This window comes from Capsicum annuum, chromosome 7 (genome assembly GCF_002878395.1).
Source record: "Capsicum annuum cultivar UCD-10X-F1 chromosome 7, UCD10Xv1.1, whole genome shotgun sequence".
Lineage (NCBI taxonomy): Eukaryota > Viridiplantae > Streptophyta > Magnoliopsida > Solanales > Solanaceae > Capsicum > Capsicum annuum.
In genome coordinates, this window is record NC_061117.1 from 93,282,730 (window position 1) to 93,303,110 (window position 20,381).

Genomic DNA, 20,381 nt, shown 5'->3' on the forward strand with positions numbered 1-20,381 from the left:
ATGTCTTTGTAACTATAATCATTATTGTCAATTGTTTTTACAAATTGCTCAAAAGGACTTTCTATTTGTATTTTATTAATTTTATTTTTTTCTGTTATTTTATGTTTTGTTGTTAATACATATAGATTTTTACATCTTTCCGTAAATATTTTACTTCCTGGGATTAGTTCTATTCCTGATATTTTTCAATATAATACTAATGATTTATCTATATTTTTATCTGTTATTGCTACTGAATAATTCGCACTAATTATAAATTTAAATTTTTGGTATATTAAATTTCCTTTTATGGCAATTATTATACTTTTTTTCGTCTATTATAAATTCTTCTTTGTTCATTTTACTTAAACGTATATAAGTTATGTTGATATATATATTCTAGACTAGCTATTGTTGATTCTAAATTTGATTTTTCTTCTTTTTGTGCATTTATTGAATTTTTACCAACTCTAACAATTATGTTATATTGTAGTAAATACTAGTAAACATGTCATTATATATGTAACTATTGACTTGCAAGTTTAAGACCACACGACTAAATACAGTCAGACCTCTTTATAACGTTACCTCACTATAACAATATTTTACTATAGTAGTTTGATCTTCTCTAGATTAATTTTTCATTATATATTTTACTTCTCTATAATGACATTCTACCAATAACAACAATGACGTTTATTATAGTGGTACACTCTTTGTACAAAAAATTCTCTCTATAATAACATACTCAAAATATTATTACAATATCAAGATATTTATGGTAATCATCATTAATATCATACACATAGTAACTTTCAAGTACAATATCTAATTTAAAGGAAAATTCATGGCTTCACGAGAAAAAGACTACTAATGTTTTCTTTTTTATATTCATTCTCTTTTTAATTTTGCATACTTTTGTTTTTATCAGCTAAATGAGATTTGTACTTCAAATGTCAGTAACATATAAAATGTCTCTCTATAGCAATCATGAAATTTCTAAATAAATGATGCCACTACAGAGAAGTTTGACTGTAATACATTCTGTATATCTTTAGTCTAAGACCACAGGAATAAAACATCATCTTTATTTTTTTATACTCCGCCTCAAGTCAAAACAAACAAACAAAGGTCTTTGTCAAAATTTATGTGGCATCATTAAAGTTTCGTAATTCAAACTATTGAACTTTTACAGCGAATTCATATCTAGGAGGTTAAGTGTTTTTTTTTTTGAAAAAAAGTATATATGTCTAAAATCTATGTAATAAGTATTATAAAATACCAATAATTAATAAATTAAAATATTTAAAAGAATATACATTATTGTGATGAAAATAAATTTCAAGATTCTCGAAATTTCAATTGTGTCGACAAATTAAGATAAAGTGAGTATATGAAAAAGGTTTTTCGAAAAAGGCACGAAGATAAGGTGGCCCAAAATGAAAAATCAAGACAATCAAAACAGGCCCAAACTAATTCAAGACAATAAATACTAAAAGTAAGACTCACCAGTTAATGCTCAATTAGGAAACCTCTTCAACTCCTCTCTTCTCCGCCCAATATCTCCGGTGTTCAGCTCACCGACGGTCAACTTCTTCTATATTAGAATATGATGTCCTCTTCGGTTGTTAAATATTCACCACAACTTATTTGTCAGACAATTTCGCACCAATTACCTACTAATTAACATCACACGAAGAAGAGGATTATTAATAAAGCATCCACCCAGAAATTTTCCACAATGAAGTCGACAATATCAAGTAATAAAAAATATCTTCTTGGCTGACCAGATTTGAAGAACTTGATACCACCAAACTGCTTCTTCGTCAACAAATTATCTATCTTCTTATATTCTAAGTTGTCACTTATTTAATGAAGATTTACTTTATGGGTTTTGTTAATTCACTTTTTATAATCAAAGACTTCTTATGTTCCTTCTTAATTGCCCTTATTTAGCATGTTACATTTGAGATCTTGATCTCAATAGTTTAATAATCAGGATACCGGCTACCAAAAGAGAAAGTAAAGTTAAAGCAGGAACTTTTAATGTGCATATAGATTTTGAGGGTGTGTTGGTACTGTTATTTTCCAAATACGGGTACGTAGAATCTATATAATAGAATAACAACTTCAACTCAAGTGCAAGTAAGAACAAAAACACAACAAAGTTGAACAAATACCCTCAACACAAGATCAAAAATGATCTTTACAAGAGGTGTATTTTATATTTCAGAAATATAGATGAAACAGAAATTGTTAAGGCCAAGTCGTCCAAATTCATGGACTTTCCTTAAGGAATAATTCTCCTCACTGTACCAGAGGTTATGGAATCTTCCTCCCAGGATAAAATGGCCTTCAATCCGACTATAGTGGTACCTCAAATAGGCGAATTCTTCGAACATACTCACGGTTTGAATGATCACACTTAAGAGTATGTTTTAAGAAGAAGAAGAAGAAGCTTGTAATTCTAAAAAATTTTTCTTTCTTAACCTGTGGAAGAAAACAGGTTATTTATAGCCACAAGATGCCCCTTTGAAAAGTGACATTGGTTCAATTTAGAGGTGTGTGTCTTTTCCTGAAAATACATGTCTGTTTACTTAAACCATTGCAGTAATTTTCTGAAACAATACATCATTTCGTGAAACATTGCATCAGTTTAAAACAGTGTTGCAGCAGTTCGTGAAGTAGTGCACTGTTCACGTGAAACAATGCTACTATTCACTTAACAGTGCTACTATTTATGTGAAATAGTCACTGTTCATGCGTTAGTTCGTGAAGTAGTGCACTCTTCACGCGAAACAGTGCTACTGTTCACACAAAACAGTCACTGTTCACGCATTCCTGCATGTTTTAACATTCCCATTCACACCCTTTCATTACTATGAACCCAACAATCCCCCAAATGAATGAGAATGGCTATTATTTTCGTCAAACTTTTATGGACAAGTATGTAATCATCAAGCAAAAACTGTTTGCATCTGGATAAGTAGGTTTCCCTTTGAACTTTTCATAGTGAACATGCATCGGATGCACTCGGTCAATCGGTAGAGTTGATATCTTTGAACCGTCGAGCTTTAATGTACACCTAGACAACATATGTCACACAACCATCCTTTTACCTTTTATGGTTCTTACTATTTTGTTCTTTTCAGCCTTGAACACGTCCCGGTTTTTTTGAGAGCTTAGAGAATAGGCCTTTACTAACATTCTCTTTGAAGTGGCTTCCATTTCGCCCACACATAGATGATTTCTAAAATTTCAATCCTATAGATTAAACTATTTGGTCAAATCTATCAAATTTAGATAATCATTAAAAGACTTTTCACCTTAAGTCTTATCCTTGTTTATTATACATTGTCTACATCATGAGAATGGGTTGGGTAATTGACAATGTTGAACCTGTCAGACACAACTTTATTTGATCTCCTTAAGCCTAGCTCTTGGGATCTCTAGTCTGCTAGGTAGAGTTGCCGCCATGCTGACTCATCCTAGGCCTTAAACCCATTCCCTTGGATGTTCGTTATACTCCTTCTCTAGATAGGCCTTTTATAAGTGGATCCAAAATATTATCTTTTAACTTTACATAGTCTACAGTGATAATTCCACTAGATAGAAGTTCTTTTACGATATTACGTCTTCGTCTTATATGACGAGTTTTACCATTATACATCATGCTCCCTGCCCTACCTATTGCCGCTTGGCTATCACAGTGTATACATACTGGTGCCACTGGCTTGGGCCAATACGAAATATCTTCCAAGTAATTTCGGAGTCATTCTGCTTCTTCACCGGCTTTATCTAAAGCGATAAATTCATATTCCATTATAGAGCGAGCGATACAGGTCTGTTTGGATGATTTCCAACAAACTACTCCTCCACCGATAGTAAATACATATTCACTTGTGGATTTTACTTCGTTCGATTCGGTGATCCAATTTGCATCACTATATCCTTCAAGTACCGTAGGATATTTATTATAATGCAGAGCATAATTTTGAGTGTATTTAAGATACCCCAAAACTCTTTTTATTACCATCCAGTAAGTTTTGTTGAGATTACTCGTGTACCGACTTGATTTACTGATAGGGCATTCTATGTCTGGTCGTGTACAGTTTGTTATATACATTAAACATCCCAATACTCTTGTGTACTTCAATTGCGAGTCACTTTCACCTTCATTCTTTTAAAGTGCAAAGCTCGCATCCAATGGAGTCTTGGCAATACCGAATTCCATATACTTGAACTTGTCAAGTACCTTTTCGATATAATGAGACTGTGACAATGCCAACCCTTGTGGATTTCGATGGATTCTTATACCTAAGATCACATCTGCAACTCCAAGGTCCTTCATATCAAACTTGCTCTCGAGCATTCGTTTTGTTGCATTAATGTCAGAAATGTCTCTACTGATGATCAACATATAATTCATATATAAACATACAAAGACTTGGTGATTTGGAGTGTCTTTAATATAGACACATTTATCACATTCATTTATTTTAAATCTGTTTGCCAACATGGTTTGGTCAAACTTTGCATGCTTGATTTAGACCATATACTGACTTGATAAGTTTACACGCCTTGTTTTCCTTTCCGGGAACCACAAAACCCTCAGGTTGTTCCATGTAAATTTCTTCCTCCAAATCTCCATTTAGGAATGCGGTTTTCACATCCATTTGATGGATTTGAGGATCATATACCGCCGCCAAGGCAATTAACATTCGAATCAAGGTTATCCTTGTTACTGGCAAGTATATATCAAAGTAATCACGACCTTTCTTCTATTTAAAGCCTTTTACTAGAAGTATTGCCTTGTCAATAGTACCATCTGCCTTTATTTTTCTTTTGAAGATCCATTTAGAACCTAAAGGTTTATTTCTGGGAGGAAGGTCAACCAATTCCCATGTATGGTTGCTTAAGATTGAATCTATCTCACTATTGACTGCCTCTTTCGAAAAGGATGAGTCTGACGACAACATCGCTTCTTTAAATGTTTGAGGTTCATTTTCTAAGAAAAATATTACAAAATTTGACCCAAACAAAGTTGATATTCTTTGACGTGTACTACGTCTTGGATTTTCTTCATTATGTACATTCTCACTTGGTTCATCTCGACGTCGTTTAGATCCTCCACTAGACTGTTCATGTCTAATTTTATTCGGGTAAATATTTTCAAAGAATTCAGCATTATCTAATTCAAATACCGTACTTTCATTTATATTCGGACGTTCGGATTTATGAACCAAAAATTGACATGCCTTACTTCTTTTAGCATATCCTATGAACACGCAATCTACCGTTTTAGTCCCTATCTTAACCCTTTTAGGTATAGGAACTTGAACCTTTGCTAGACACCCCCATACTTTGAAATATTTCAAGTTAGGTTTCTTTTTTTTTCCCATTTTTTGTAAGAAATTGATTATGTATTACTATGGGGAACTTTGTTGAGTATACGATTGTCCGTAAGGATAGCCTCCCCCCATAAGTTTTGCGGTAAACTAGAACTTATAAGTAAGGCATTCATCATTTTTTTCAAAGTTCGTTTTTTTCTTTCCACAATTCCATTAGATTGAGGTGAATACGTGGCCGTAGTTTGATGGATTATTCCATTCTCTACACATATTTGTGCAAAGGGAGATTCATATTCACTACCCCTATTACTTCTTATTATTTTGATATTTTTGTCTAACTGATTTTCAACATCAGTTTTATATTGCCTAAACACATCTATTGCTTCATCCTTACTATTTAGCAAGTAGACATAACAATATCTAGTGCAGTCGTCAATAAAAGTTATGAAATACTTTTTCCCACCACGAGATGGTTTTGACTTCATATCACAAATGTCAGTTTGTATTAAGTCTAAGGGATTGGAATTCCTTTCAACGAACTTATAAGAATGCTTTGCATACTTTGATTCCACACACGTTTGACACTTTGATTTATTGCACTCAAAGTTTGGAAAAACTTCTAAGTTAATCAGTTCTCGTAACATTTTGTAATTAACACAGCCTAAATGTTCATGCCATAAATCATAAGACTCAAGCAAATAAGATGAATTCGAACTTTTATTCATTTCAACAGTCATTACATTCATCGTATAAAGGCCCTCCGTGAGATAGCCTTTTCCTACATACATTTCTCCTTTGCTCACTATAATTTTTCCAGAAAAGGTTACACATTTGAATCCATTCTTATCTAGGAGTGAAACAAAAATTAAATTCCTACGTAACTCCAGAACATATAACACATTGTTCAGTGTCAAGACCTTTCTGGAAGTCATCTTTAGGCAAATTTTTCCTATTCCCTCCACCTTAGCAGTAACGGAGTTGGCCATGTAAAGTATTTCTTTTTATTGAGCCAAAGAAAATGACAAGAAAAACTCTTTTTTTGCGCAAACATGGCATGTGGGACCTGAATCCATCCACCATTCGTGTGGATTCCCCACCAAGTTGCATTCCGTGAACATAGCACACAAATCATCATATTCTTGGTTGGACTCAATCATATTCGCTTGGTCCTTTTTCTTGCCTTTCTTTGGGGCTTGACAATTTGTGGACTTGTGGCCAATTTTGTCACAATTGAAGCATTTTCCCTTGAACTTTTTCTTGGGTTGATTGCTTCCATGTTCAACTTTCTTTCTTTTCTTCGAGTTGTTTTGGCTATCTTCTACAGTATGGGCTCCATTCATTGTAGAATTTCCCTTTGACCTTGTTTCGGCAGCTTTATTGTCCTCTTTAATACGAAGTCGGACTATAAGATCTTCAACGGTCATCTCCTTGCGTTTATGCTTTACGTAGTTTTTGAAGTCTTTCTACAAAGGTGGTAGCTTCTCAACTATTGCTGCTACTTGGAAAGCATCATTCATAATTAAACCTACAAAACAATTTATATGAGTTTTAAGAACATTTTTAATTTGTTCAACTATGGTATTTTTCAAAAATATACCTTCTACTAGGAGATCATGTATGATGACTTGCAACTCCTGTACTTGAGAGACAACAAATTTGCTATTAATCATTTTGAAGTCCAGGAACCGTGCAACAAGGAATTTATTAATTCCCGCATCCTCCATTTTATATTTCCATTCAAGTTCCCCCCACATTTCCTTTGAAGTCTTGGTTCCACTATAGACATTATAGAGATTGTCTTGGAGACCACTCAGAATATAGTTCTTACAAAGAAAATCCGAATGTTTCCAAGCTTCTACAATAATGAAGCGGTCTTTGTCTGAGGTTCCCTCGGGCACCTCGGGAGCGTCTTCGCTAGTGAACCGTTGTAGACATAAAGTGGTGAGGTAAAAGAACGTCTTTTGTTGCCACCGCTTGAAGTCAATGCCAGAAAATTTTTCGGGCTTCTCCGTTGGTGCCATCGTTGGCGGAGCATTTGTGCGACTTGATGTGGCAATATTATTTACCCCTATAGACATTGTCGCATCCAACATTTCACTTTCAATTGTCATTTTTCCTGTCACCACAAGACAGAAAACTTAGTATTTTTCAGAATACTATTTATAAAGTTAAGTAACTTGAAAATCTTCTTCTTGTTTCTAGTTAACGATGAAGTTTTTATTACTTTGAATCGTCAACCGAGTGAACCTTAACTTGTGATGAATATTTTATGTCTTCTAATCACTAGTTAAATTCAAGCGGAGTAGAAAGCCTAAGCTTTAATCTCCAAACACAAGCAATACAGATTCTGTAAAAAAATATTATTCCTTAAGATTGCTATTTCCACAATACGGGTATATAGAATCTGTATAATAGAATAACAACTTCAACTCGAGTGCAAGTAAGAACAAGAACACTATCCTCAACACAAGATCAAAAATGATCTTTACAAGAGGTGTATTTTATATTTCAGAAATATAGATCAAACAGAAATTGTTAAGGCCAAGTCGTCCGAATTCATGGACTTTCCTTAAGGAATAATTCTCCTCACTGTACCTGATATTATGGAATCTTCCTCCCAGGATAAAATGGCCTTCAATCCAACTATGGCGGTACCTCAAATAGGTGGATTCTTCGAACAGACTCACGGTTTGAATGATCACACTTAGAGTATTTTTTAAGAAGCAGAAGAAGCTTGTAATTCTGAAATTTTTTTGTCTTAACCTGTGGAAGAAAGCAGGTTATTATAGCCACAAGATGCCCCTTTGAAAGGTGGCATTGGTTCAATTTAGAGGTGTGTGTCTTTTCCTGAAAATACATGTCTGTTTACTTAAACCATTGCAGTAATTTTTTGAAACAGTATACCATTTTGTGAAATACTGCATCAGTTCGAAATAGTGTTGCAGCAGTTCGTGAAGCAATGCACTGTTCGTGCGAAATAGTGCTACTATTCACGTAACAGTGCTACTGTTCACGCGAAATAGTCACTATTCACACGTCAGTTCATGAAGCTGTGCATTGTTCAAATGAAACAGTGCTACTGTTCACGTAGCAGTGCTACTGTTCACGCAAAATAGTCACAGTTCATACGTTCTTGCATGATTTAATATTTCCATTCACACCCTTTCATTACTATGAACCCAACAGGTACAAACCTCTTTATATTTGAGGTATAGGTAAGGTCTAAGCATGCTCTACTCTATCCTTTACAGAGTTTACTTTGTGGGATTACACTAGGAAGGCTATTAAAGGAACCTAAATTCCATGTTATGATTTAGCAAGTGATAAGTTAAAGTATTCTTTCTGACATAAAGATCAAAGGTACATGGTTCAGGTTCAACTAGAGGAAACAGCTGGAAGGGTCAAATCATGTCAACTTTATAATCTCATGAAAGATACATGTTTGTCAAAAGCAAAGGAGAAAACTTTCTGAAGACAGTTTCTCCTCAATGTTTGCATCAATCAATGCGCTGCCCTTCTTCATCTAAAGCAATATCAACACGCACAGTACATAGACTATCTATCATCATAGACAACAATGGTGTTCAAAACTATTTCTGTACTGATGATAAGTCATTTCAGCATGTTAGATTAGCTTTTTTTCATTTCAAGAATGATCGGACACGAAGGCACAACATATCCCCTACCTATATTCCTACAAATAATTGATTTGAGGGTGAATTTATTCTCGTACTTAACTTTGCCAAGTACTACACAAAAGCTACAAAACATGCAAAACTTGTATTTTCCCCTTCACATCAGAGCATATATAAAGTGAAGATGACCTGGGGTGTATCTGGTAGCATAGAAAATCTTCTCTTGGAAAATATTTTTTGGAAAAGTAAGAAATTATTTTTCCTCATTTCTTGTATTTGGTATGTAAGTGAAAAATTATTATTCTTAAGACAGTTATATACAATCTAGACATATATTATACTAAGAAAGGGTAAAGATCTGAGGTGGTAGGGGATGGGATCTATGGGATTGAGGAATTTGATGTGGTTGATTGTTTTGTTTGAATTCTGTGAAATATAAATACAGCAATAACATATATGCCCAGTGTATTCCCAAAAAGTGGGATTTGGGGAGGGTGGAGTGTACACAGTGCATACCTTTACCTCAGATTAGGAGAACAAAAAACAAGAGATAGAAACAAAACATTAGATAGTAATAAAGCAAAACTACCACAAAACGATCAATCTACATGAAATAACAGACATCAAAAAAATTTCAAGAATAAGAAATTATAGGCATAGCACTACAACTACTACTACGGACAATAAGAGAAAGTACTCCTACCTACTAGCATGGACACACTTGTAAAACTTGTTTCCATACTAGCACTACTTGATAAGTAATAACTTGGAAATGTTGAAGAACTTTGATATATGATATTTTCCTAAATAAATACAGAAGATCTTCGATAACAATTATACTTCCTACACAAGATACCAGTGAAGCTTTGATATGAGTGAAGCTTCGATAAGAGTGAAGCTTTCTCAGCATTTCCATCAATCGATGTGCTGCCCCTTTTTAGCTATGGCAAAAATAACACGCACAGTACCTAGTCTATCTATCATCAAAGGCAACAATGATGTTCTGTAATGCTCTAATTCAGAACCCCGAACGCTACATGGTGCTCATAATCTTGAAGGACCAGAAGCTAACCCATGACTGGTACCTGCTGCATTAACTAAATGATAATACTGTAATATGCAAAAATTAGGTGGAAAATATACCATAATGTTCAATACTATAATAAAACTGAATACGGTATAGTGATACCAAAACTGAAATATCTGTCTGAAAATACTTCTAGTCTATAAAGCCTCTAAACTGTCTAAACTGTGGAGTTAATGGGACAAGCCCCCAACTAACTCCAACTACTGAAAGTGAACTGATAACTGAAATACTGAAAGAAAACAATCATGTCCTTGAACTATAAAGACTCACTGCTAAATTTGACTGCTGAAAGTCTAAACTGCTAAGGGTGCTCGGGATCCCACGCGTCTGAACCTATGATATAAGACATCATACCACAAAAGAAAGGGATGCATCAGTACTTTGAATATATTGGTATACTCAGTGAGGTAGGATGAAATGCATGAGTTCATATGCATGAAAAATACTAACTGAAAATCATGAATATGACTGAATGAGAGTACATGCATGAATATATATACTGTAACTGAAATCATGATAACACTGGATACTGAATCTAAATAATAATTAACTAAAATCTGAGTATACTGATACTAAATTATTAATAACTTAATGACTGTATTTGATAGTCTTTATTTTATGGGACTATATTGAGTTTCATACTGAGCTGAGTGACTGTGTCTAATAGTCCTGAGTCTGTAGAACTGAACTAGTTCTATACTGAGACTGAATCTGAGACTAAGATTGTGGGATATAATAATCTAACCGACATGCCCCTACTCTATCTAATTTGGGATCTAACCTATTACCCCAGTTGTAAGGGTGTCAATACTGTGCCACAGGTAAAGACAAATTGTGAGTTAACCCTCTCATACAAGAAGATATTTCGTAAACCCTCGCTGGTAAGAAATCTCAAATGAGATATATAGACCCTATTCTAGTGGGGAGATATCTCAACCTACGCTGGCTACGTAGTTCTGGTATGCAAGGATTTCTTCTAAAGACCACACCCTCCACTGGCAGGTGAGCCCCCATCCTTGGGTTCACTCGGTACTGAATCCTGCTCCTAACTGAATAGACACTGGACTAAATTCTAAACTATACAAGGCTGGGCTGAACTTCTACTAATCGTACTATTTGAATGAACAAAGCTGAGTTCACAAAGTTCTGTGGACTGATGGAATACTACTGAATTCCGTTAACTAACTGAGTACCACTGAGTTTTGAACTAAATATTGTGACTGACTTATGAATACTACTGAAATTTTCCTGAGTTTTGTAACTAACTGAAGCTCTAGGTAAACAGCTAAGGTTTTGGGTATTGAATACCTCCAGGACTCGATAGCATGAAAGGTAAATCATAGAATAATCTTGAAAACCATAATCATGTGCACTTGTTCACAACTCACTCATGGAAACATTTAATCAAACACTTGTGTGATACAACTTGCACATAAGCTAACATGACATGATCTCTTTCCCTTATTAGTTCACATGAGATATTCATCAAGCACTTGGTGAGCATACATATGCACATAATACTAAACAACAATTAGACATCATAATTCAAATCCCTATTGACAATTTCAAGGGTTTTACATGGGTTCTCATGATATTACATACATATCAATTAACCTCACATGAAACGTATCATAAAGCATAGATTAGAATCCTAATTAATCATTATAAATATGGATATAATCAAATCCAACATGGAATTTATGAAATCTATAAACTTGAAGTTTAAAAATAGTTTTTTGGACTCCATAGGTGGAAGAGACCATTGGATGAATACTTCACATACCTTGATTACTACTTTTATGAAAATTGAAGTGAATTCTTAAGACTTGAATTCTTGAACTTGATGAGGCTAGGGCTTGCTCTTGAGAGAGTTTATGAGTAAAGAATGAGATTTTTGCTCTACAGACTGATCAATTTCATGTTAAGGCTGAATAAGAGTGGGGAAAATGACCAATTTTCCCCCACAACCCATATTAAAATAATGTTAAATAGGGCTTTCCTCGGGTCGTGACCCTTGCTTGGGTTAAGTAGCCATCGCGACGTGACCCCTACTCGGGTCAAGTAGCCAGTACGGCATGACCCTTACTTGGGTTGATTGGCCCTCGCGACGCTGGGCTATCACGACCCTTCACTGGTTTAGGAGTCCAAACTCTCCCTTATGTTATTTTGAAAAATTCAAAACTCGCCTGAAATTCAAAACTCACCTGAGATGACCTACAAGTGACCATCATCATGAATCAATTTAAAAATCAACTAACTAAGGCTGGGAAGGTTGGAAATAAAATCCTCCAAATTTGGAAGGCTAAAATAATTATAAGTCTTGATACTTAGCTAAAATTTTTTAAGTTTGGGACCCCCTTAACAAGTTTAAAGGAGTGAGTTAAGCTAAGAATTTTGTGGGGTCTTACGATATCTCCCCTTTGGGAATATTTATCCTCGAATGAGACTGACTAAGATGGGAGAACTGATAGACTACAAGTATGTACTAGACATATACAACTAAAACATGATTTCATGGCTGAGACTACTGTTATGCTGGAATTTCTTACTGAACATGCATATTTGATGCATGATTTTGTAATTGATATTACTGATAAGTTTAGTTTATATATATTGAACATGCATGTCTGATGTATGAGTACATGACTAAACATGATTTATGAATGCATGACTAAATATGCAATGATAACTGATACCAAGTTCGTAAGGAACATATGAGCATGGAACTGAGTAAGTTTTTAAGGAAAACTATTACCTTGAGCTGAGTATGAGTTTGTGGAGAAGAGGTAAGGATACTTGGTCTGTATATGTGCTCCTGCTTCCCAAGTAGCTCCCTCAACAGACTGATTCCGCCAAAGAACTTTGACTAGAGGGACTTCTTTGTTCCTCAGTCTGCGAATCTGATAGTCAAAGATTTTTACTGGAACCTCTTTATAAGAGAGACTATTCTGATATCTATGCCCTCTATCAGGACTATGACTGCTGGGTCACCTATGAATTTCTTAAGTAAGGAGATATGGAACACTGGATGAACCAAAGTTAAATTTGAAGGTAACTTGAGCTAGTAAGCTACCTTTCTGAAATAGCTGAGAATTCGGTTAGGACCGACATATCGTGGGCTGAGCTTCCCCCTTCTTGCTAACCTCTTTACTCCTTTCATAGGAGAGATTTTCAAGAATACCAAATTATCTATCTCGAACTTGAGATTATTTAATGAATACATATGAATGGGAACATGAGAACATAACTGAGCTTGAAATGTGATATAGGAACTAATTATTATGAACTGAACCGAGCCCCTAAATACATGGCTTACGGATGAGATTGGAACTTGAGGGTCCACCTATGAGTACCTATTACTCTAAACTGGATTCATTATGTGAAGAAAAGATGGAAGGTTTAGGTCATAAAAACTTGGGGGTTATAGTACATCTCCCCCTTGGGACGTTATGTCCCCTGAAGAATGCTGACTTGGCTGAGATATTAAGGAAAAACTAAGATGATGCACATGGCACCTACAAACTGAATCGTGACTGCATATGGGGGATCTAAAACTGAGACATGACACCCAGACTGAGATGAACTCACAACCTCAAGGTTGCTTGATTTTAGATAGTTACTTTCATGAGATTTTGGATAGTGTGGCTAGATAGAAAGATGGAAAACCACACCACACAAATTTTTCCATCTGACTTCTAAACTAAATTACTGGCTTTATGGACTAACTCATACTGAAAACTTATTCTCAATTGGAGATTTTTCTCTAACACTCTTTTTATTGAGTTGACAACAACTTTAGGGAGCAAGGAGAGCTTAGCATTGTCTGAATAAGACATCACAATGTGGCTAGAATTCTGTAATATAAGGAGAGGCCTACGAATCATCATCAAAGATGGAGTGAATAATACTTATGCACTGCAACTATAAATTTTCAAGCTTAGACATATCCCTTGAACACTCTCTCAACTATACTCTCCACCTTAGTACAACACTTCACTTGGGACTACTAAAAAATATTTGCATGGGCGCTGTGCACCAATGCATAAGCATACTAGATTATTTAATTAACTGAATAACTGATAGCTGAATACTGAGTCTACAAGACTGAATAGTACTTAGTCTAAATAACTAGACTAAAACTGTAGAGTATTATGTATACGAGGTAAGGACTGACTGTGTAATATGAGATAACTAAGCATGAATTCGTGAAAGATGTATTATTTGAGAATGTAAGACCAAGAAAGTAACATAGTTATAAAATATTCTGTTAACTGAGGTACTGAAATACTAATATCTAAGTAACTGATAACTATATGCTATAGTCGAGTAAACCTAAAATTGAACTGAGTTTCTGATATGATTACTGGACTGAGACTGACACTATAACTAAGACTGTAACTGAGACTATGATTCAGATGGTAGCTGGGACTGGACATACTGTAAGGCATGAGTCCAGAGGTCATGAGCTGCATGACCTGAGTTTTGGAGTTTTCGTGTTCATGGAACATAATTAGTACTACTGAGTGAACTGGAACTCCTCATACTAAGAACTGGCAATGCACACGATTCTATGAAAAGTGCGTAAATATAAAATGTGTTCATAGATCTGACACACAAAACATGCATAGGTATCATGATGACTGAAGTACAAAACTTTTAACTAAGGTAAAGACGGGTTGGGCATCATTTCCACCCATTACTTTTCTACACATACTAATATTACTATTGAAATCTAGAAGCCTGGCTTCCTAAGATATCATAACCAGATAGTTCCTGTATACCCACCGGGCTATGATAGACTGACCCACTAGGCTGGAGGTTGAGAAAGGTTTTGTTAATATTTGGTCTGACTTTAAAGTTAACTGCTATGCAAAGAGTTACAAAAGACAAAGAAGCTTCTGGATCTAATGAGACATAAATAGGTAAATGGGAGGTCTATAACTACCAGTGACCGCATTAGGGGAACTTTCCCAATCTTTTCTAGACTGAAGTCATAAAGCCTATTTGGGCGCTGCCTACTGGTGGCACTAGAAGTGGCACCCTATTGATTTGAGTGACTGAATTGAGTTGAATGACGACTGTGATGACTTCATAGACCAGCCTTAGGACAGTCTCAGACTCTGTGACCTAACTCTCCATATCCAAAACACACATCATTATGGACTCTACAAATACCCTTATGATTTTTACAACATTCTTCGCAAAGCAGATTAGTACAAACACCACTTGCACTACTCTATGTTTTGGAGCCTGGCACCCCATAATGACTGTCATTCCTGAACCTTGGTACTGGTGTACTAGCTAAAGATGGAACTAGGGCTAAAAACTTTTAAATAAACCAAGAATAGTTACCACCCTCTGACCTTAGCTGGGCAAAACTATAGCTACCCATTCTGGGTCTCTTATTTTCTCTTTCATTTTTCTTAAGTTTTTGTTACTCAATCTGTTGAGAATGGACGATAATCCTAGATATGTCTATCTCCCTAATCAACATCCTAGTCCTACACTCCTTAACCACTCTACCCGATACCCCAGACATAAACTTGCTTATTTTGGATTTATTATCTGCTACTACATGAGGAACATACATGGCTAACTGAGTAAACTTGGGAGCATACCTGGATAACTGAGTAAACTTGAGAAAATACTCTTTCACACTCATATTTCCTTTCCTGAGATTGATGAAATCTAATACCTTGGCTTCTTTTAGCTCTAAGGGAAAGAATCTATCTAAGAAGGTCATAGCAAATTCTTCCCATTCTATGGGCTCTGCATCTATACCCCTTTCTACCTTCCACCGCCTAAAACACATATGGGCTACATCTTATAGCTGATAGGTGGCTAACTCAGCACTCTCACTGGAAGTTACTCTCATGATATCTGTGACTTTCTGAACCTAATCGAGGAACTCCTATAACCTGAGAATAAGGGAGGATTCATTTGGGTGAAGTCCCAAATCCTAGCTGCAGTAGTATTGGACACTAGGTTGGATGGAAAAGAAGCTGAGCATTCATTTTGGGATACCACAGAATGAGCTAGGGTGGTGAATGCTACTCTAAATTTAGCGTGGGAGATATGTTCATCCAGAGGATCTATTTGGATGGGCTTGGGTTCTGGCTGGTCTCCCGTTCCTCTTCCCTTAGTCCTCTTTGGAGGCATATTTTGTAAACAAAAGAGAAACTTAGATTATAAAGAGGGTTTAACTAGTGCTCATGCTCACTCATACGACATGAATACTAAAAGAAAGAAAATTATTCCTAAAACATCTCATAGCCTCCTGTCCATAAGTGTGGCATGTAATACACCCATGCATAAGACTCTACTAGATGCAACTTTTAGAATTCCTAGGACTCTATTAAAATGTAGGCTCTGATACCAAGTTTCTAATGCCCCGAGTCAGTACCCTGGATGCTACACGGTGCTCATAATCTCAAAGGACCATAAAATAACCCATGACTGATACCTGCTGTATTAACTAAATAATAATACTATAATATATGAAAATTAGGCGAAAACATGCCATAAGGTTTAATACTATAATAAAACTGAATACAATATACTTATACCAAAACTGAAATATCTGTCAGAAAATACTTCTATTCTGAAAAGTCTCTAGACTGTCTGAACTTTAGAGTTGATGGGACAAGCCTCCAACTAACTCCAACTATTAAAAGTGAACTGATAACTAGAATACTGAAATAAAAAAATTATGTCCTGGAATTATGAGGACTCACCACTAACTCTGACTGCTGAAAATCTGAACTGCTAATGGTGCTCGGGAGCCCAGGTGTCTGAACCTATGATATAAGACATCATAGAACAAAATAAAGGCATGTGTCAGTACTTTGAATGTACTGGTATGCTCAGTAAGGTAGGCTAAAATGCATGGGTTCATATGCATGAACAATACTAACTGAATATTATGAATATGATTGAATGAGAGTACATACATAAATACGTATACTGTAACTGAAATCTTGATAACACTGGATACTGAATCTGAATACTGATTAACTGATATCTGAGTATATTGATACTGAATTACTGATAACTAAATGACTGTATCTAATACTCTTGATTCTGTGGAACTATACTGAGTTCCGTACTAAGCTGAGTAACTGTGTCTGACAGTCCTGAGTCTGTAGAACTAATCTGAGTTCTATACTGAGACCAAATCGAGAAGATTGAAGTAAGTTCTTGACACTTGAATTCTTGAACTTGATGAGGCAAGGGGTTGATCTTGAGAGAGTTTATGAGTGAAGAATGAGATTTTTGTCCTTATAGGCTGATTGATTTTATGTTAAGTCTGAATAAGGATGGGGAAAATGACCCATTTCCCCCCATAACCCGTATTAAAATAGTTTTGAACAAGGTTGCCCTCGCATCGTGACCCCAGCTTGGATCAATAAGCCATTTCTATGCGACCCCTACTCGGGTCAAGTAGCCATCATGGCGCGACCCTTACTTGGGTTGATTGTCCCTCGCAACACAGGCTATCACTATCTTTCACTATTTTGGGCATCAAAACTTGCCCTTACGCTAGTCCAAAAAATCCAAAACTTGCCTGAGATGACCTACAAGTGACACTAATCATGAATTAATTTAAAAATCGACTAACTAAGCCAGGAAGGTTGGAAATAAAATCCTCTAAATTTGGAAGGCTAAAATGATTCTAAGTCTTGATACTTTGCTAAAATTTTCTAAGTCGGGTGCCCCCTTAACAAGCTTAAAGGAATGAGTTAAGCTAAGAATTTTACGGCGTCTTACATGTTCAGAATTATTGCTCTACTGATGATAAGTCATTTTAGCATGTTAGATCAGCTTTGTTCTTTCCAAGAATTAATTACTCATATATACAATTCCTATCTAATTGGACATATCAGTAAGCTACCAGAACACCACTTCTTTTCTCAAAGCCTCATCAAGTTAACCTTGAGAAGGAGTGGACTTGAAGAAGACCCTATGATTATAATTCTACAAAAGTTGCCTAAACTATTTTCTTTATCATTACGTGGAAACGCGTACACTGACAAGGTAATGTGTTGTTCTCCATAAGGGTTTCCCCTCCTCAAAACTCTTAAACTCTGGGGGCTGCCAAAATTAGAAACTTAGAGGGTCGAGACAGGACCATGCTTAGTCTGGTTCATCTTTGAAGACTGCAAGAAATTGGAGAAGGTTCCCGATGGAGTGAGACACCTAAATAAAATATAGGAGACAACAATTATAGGCATGCTAGAAACCTTTCAAAATAGCCTTTAAGAAGTTCAAGGCGAATACTTTAAAGTTCAGTTCAGAAAATTTTTTGAAACGAAGAAGTTTCCCAAGATTAAATAACGAATGAAATTTTCAATTACTCAGTCATAATAAGTTACGGATTATCTATACTCTATTTTACTTAAGTGCTTAGTCGCATATTGTAAGAAGTGAATATACATTTATGTTGATAATGTCCTCTTTTAATGATTGATATCTACATCAATTATGTTTATAGTGATTGAATTCTCAAGTGTCACTTATTTTCCGTATGTAGGGCATATGTTTAGCGTATTATTGAAGACGATTTGTCCATCGACATTACATTGGAATGGAAGAAGCTATAAGAAGGTTAGTAAAAACGACAACCAAAAACTTGTGAATTTTTTTTGTCATAAAGCGTTGAAACTTCACTGGTCCTAATCCTAAAAACTTTGTGCTTAACTCAACCAAAAGCATAACCGATCCATATACTTTTTATTCCTTAAAACAAAAATATGAATTAGCTACACATCTTTTGCTAATCGATTGTTAAGTAACTTGTAACTAATAGGATTTTCTGATAATTTGTTATTTAATAAGATTCACAATAGAATTTGTACATCGCGTACATGGTATTCTTGTTCAGGTTCAAAAATTTTTCTTCACGTTGCAATAAAGCATCTTCATTTGTTTTCTCATATATATAGTAGTTTTTCTGAAATTCTTTTGGTGCCAAAAACCTTAAAGAAAAGTAAGTGCCAAAAAATGGTTTTTTTTCTCCATTTCCCCTTTTACTGTGTTTCTCTTTGGTGTGCTAGTGAAGAAACTAATGTTGTAGTGCCTCAGATTAGGAAGTTGAGTAGTGCTTGACCAATTTTATAGGTTCCCCACCTAATTATAATTACACAAAAATATATTTACAAGTACAAAATTTTATTCTAACCCTAGAAATACTTGAAAAGAATTCCACATATATCTAATTCAATCTCAATTATCACAAGATTTCATGGATGCTCGTATGAACTATAGTAGCTGCAACTGTTGGAAAGCTTTAGAAATGTTTGGAATTTTTTTCTTGGTTTGGCTGTTTGGAAATGTGTAGAAGTATCCATCAAACTATTTTTATACATATAAAACAATTTGGTCGTATGTACTTTGTATATACTTTGGTTGGGTTAAATAAGTAAATGTTTGGGATTTTATTTTTGGTTTGGCGGGTTTGGAAATGAGTAGAAGTATCCATCAAATATATTATAGTGTATTTACAAATAAATTATCACAAAATTATAATTAATTAATATACATAATTTTTTATTTAATTATAATTAAATGTGATTAGCTATAAATTAATTATTTTAAAAAGAGAACTATGGATAAACTAAAGGGTCCATTTGTAGGGTGTATAAGAATTATACAAAATTTATGTATAAATAATGTTTATTCTAGTTATGTCGCATAATATTTAGGCAGTGTTTGATTTGGTGTAAAAAATAACATTAACTGCATAATTTCTAACAAAAATAATTTTACTGTTTTGACATTATATAATATAAAAGTTATTTTAAAAGTACTATAAAATATAATAATCAATAACTAAATTTAAAAAAAACATATAGAAAATTTTAGTAATTCCAAATTACATTTGTGTCACATAAATTGAGACTAAGACACCCTCCGTTCATATTTACTTGTTCATTATATATTTTCTTGAGAGCCTGGACTAAAGAGTCCTACTACTTAAATTTAATTTTGCGTGAAAGAAATTAAAATAACAAAAAATTTGATGTAACTGATACAAAATTATAGAGACGAACAAAGAATGCATTTCGTGATAGATCTATAATCTTAAAGTAATGGATGCTCATTACTTTTTTATCCATATCATAAATGTATATAAATTTAAGAATTATAAGTTATCGATAGCCCCTTAAACTTGTTTGGAGAATTCACTTAGGCACCTTCAATAGGCCCATTTTTCTATTAGATACACAAATATTAACGAAAAAAATTATGACATGTGGCATGTGAACTCAAATAATTTAAAAAATAAATTTTCATCTTTTTAAAATAAAGAAACAACAACAACAACAACAA

The 20,381-nt window shown here is 34.6% G+C and overlaps 1 pseudogene; it reads left to right on the forward strand.

Annotated features, from left to right (window-relative positions):
• LOC107876516 overlaps positions 1-20,381 on the forward strand; it is a 68,501-nt pseudogene that overhangs the window by 10,711 nt on the left and 37,409 nt on the right.